This window comes from Ovis canadensis, chromosome 1 (assembly GCF_042477335.2).
Source record: "Ovis canadensis isolate MfBH-ARS-UI-01 breed Bighorn chromosome 1, ARS-UI_OviCan_v2, whole genome shotgun sequence".
Lineage (NCBI taxonomy): Eukaryota > Metazoa > Chordata > Mammalia > Artiodactyla > Bovidae > Ovis > Ovis canadensis.
The window spans coordinates 243212947-243213161 of record NC_091245.1 but is presented as its reverse complement, the minus strand read 5'-3'; positions in this window follow the sequence as shown (position 1 = coordinate 243213161).

Below are 215 nucleotides of genomic sequence, written 5' to 3'. Positions count from 1 at the left end.
AACAAACATGATTACCAAGGGGAAAGGGAGGAAGGGATGAATTGGGAGACTGGGACTGACATATACACACTGCTATATATAAAGAAAAGTGAAAGTGTTCATTGCTCAGTCATGTCTGACTCGTTGTGACCCCATGGACTGTAGGTCCCAAGGCTCCTCTGTCCCTGGATTCTCCAGGCAAGAACACTGGAGTGCATTGCCATTTCCTTCTCCAG